Genomic DNA, 2,370 nt, shown 5'->3' on the forward strand with positions numbered 1-2,370 from the left:
TAGTAGTGATGGGAGATCAAGCAGAAAATCCTAAGGCTCTGATGGACTATTCTCAGCCTAAGATCGATGATATTCAGTCGAGCATCATCAGACCAGCCATCTCGGCTAACACTTTTGAGATCAAGTCAATCATGATTCAGATGATACAAAACTGAGTTCAGTTTGGGGGTTCTCCTACAGAAGACCCCAACATGCACATCAGGGATTTCATCGAGATCTGCGACACTTTCAAGTTCAATGGGGTGACTGAAGATGCTATCAAGCTGCAACTCTTCCCATTCTCTCTGAGGGATAAAGAAAAGTGTTGGTTACATTCTCTACCACCAGGGTCTATCACTGATAAGTGGCATTTTATACCACTTAGAACATCTTAAAATGGCTTAAATTGGTGCCTTGAAATCAAGTATTTTGTGTATTTGATGCGTTTTTCTAGTGTTTATGCATTTCAGGGTATTAGTTGCATTTCGGAGGTGTAATCATCAAGAATAAGCCTTGGCATGTGTTCACCATTGAGAGAGGAAAGAAAGGGGCAGATTACGGCGAAGAAACGGAGCAAACTCAGGAAAAATCTAGTGGGGTCCTGAGCGCCCGCTCAGCTATGCTGAGCGGCCGCGCAGGGTCGGGAAATTAAATAATTATTTTAAGACTTCTACTTCTGTTTGGCTTCCAACTTCTATGTAATCTGAGTTTTATGGGACTATTATTTAAGTAGATTTAGAGACGTTTTCACGAGAGAGGATCGTGGTATTAAGCAAGGAGCGAAGGAGATAAGGAAGAAGACCGTTTTAGCACACAGCAACGAAGAGGAAGCATATTTTCTTATGATTCTTATTTCGTTGTAACGTTGGATGCTAGTTTTCTTACTTTGAACCTATTTACTCTTGTGACGTACTCTGGTTTAATATAATTAGTTTAGTTATTATTTTCTTGTGTTTGTTTATCATGATTTCATATGAACCCATGATGACGATAAGAGCTATTATGGGCTAATCGTGATCATGGGGTCGCAACGGATTTACTATGGAATTCTTTAGTTAATTGTTTAATACTTTATTGTGTGATGATTGTATGATATCTAGTATTGGTTGTGCGTATTCGTCTTATGTGCGTCGCGAACATATAAGATAGGGTGTTAATCTCTTGTGAAGCGACGGTGGATCTTGAGATTTAGAACTTGCCATGCTAGCATAGGTTCATGTATGAGGTGCATGATTATTGGGTAACTCTAACAGTTTTATTCGCCCTGTGTAATCAAAAGGAATAACTTGTGCTTAAATCTTTGTGTTGTCAATTTCTGTAGACATATAGGAACTCAACATAATTGATGCATATTCAACTTCTATCTTAATTGTGGATGCTTGGTAGAATGGTATTAGTACAATGAAAGTTGGCTTTTATCAGTTTCATGTTATTCGATTAATATCATCACTGTCACATGCTAAAGGTAATAACAATAACTATTGAAGGAAGTAGTAATGAAGTTATGATCTCATGTCTGTTTTAATATTGATTAATTGAAGTGTTAATTAAGTGATTAATTAAGTAATTAATTGTAGTTAATATTTAGTCAACAATTCTAAGTGTTAGTGTCTTAACATTGAGAAGTAATCATACATTGGTGCGTGAGTTTAACTAAACAATAAGTAGTCCGAGTCTCTGTGGGAACGAACTAGAAAGTATTCTATATTACTTGCGAACGCGTATACTTGCGTGAATATTAGCGCGTGTTTCCTCTTTAACAATCACCACATGGGAATATCTTGCTCAAAAGTTTCTCACTAAATTCTTTCCTATGGCGGAGACTGCTGCAATGAGGAATGCTCTTACTCAGTTTGCTCAGCAAACTGGAGAATCTCTGTGTGAGGCTTGGGATCGATATAAGGAAATGCTAAGGAAGTTCCAACACCATGGCATGCCTGATTGGATGATTATAAACTATTTCTACAATGGTTTGGGCGCTCAGTCTAGACCTATGCTCGATGCAGCATTAGGAGGAGCCTTGTGGACTAAAAGCTACAATGAAGCTTATGAATTGATCGAACTGATGACTGCTAATGAATACCAGAATCCTTCTCATAGGCTAACTCAAGGCAAGGTAGCAGGAATTCTGGAGTTGGATGCAGCAACTGCTATAGCTTCCCAACTTAAAGCATTGACGATGAAAGTGGCCTCTTTGGAAAATTATGGAGTTAATCAAATCTCTAGTGTTTGTGAGCTTTGTGTGGGGGCGCATGAAACTGAGCAGTGTGCTATTTCTAGCGAATCAGCTCAATTTGTGAGCAACTTTCAGAGATCACAGTAACAAGCTCTAGCCACTTATCATCCAAATAACCATAATCATCCTAACTTTACTTGGAGTAATATTCAGAA

The 2,370-nt window shown here is 38.3% G+C and overlaps 1 non-coding gene across 1 annotated transcript; it reads right to left on the reverse strand.

The window, feature by feature from the left end:
• Nucleotides 1–1,807: 1,807 nt before the first annotated feature.
• Nucleotides 1,808–1,914, reverse strand: LOC141709369 (small nucleolar RNA R71). Its single transcript, XR_012569950.1, has one exon. It is a non-coding gene; the product is annotated as a small nucleolar RNA R71 (small nucleolar RNA).
• Nucleotides 1,915–2,370: the final 456 nt, after the last annotated feature.

The sequence above is a fragment of the Apium graveolens genome, chromosome 2, assembly GCF_009905375.1.
Source record: "Apium graveolens cultivar Ventura chromosome 2, ASM990537v1, whole genome shotgun sequence".
Lineage (NCBI taxonomy): Eukaryota > Viridiplantae > Streptophyta > Magnoliopsida > Apiales > Apiaceae > Apium > Apium graveolens.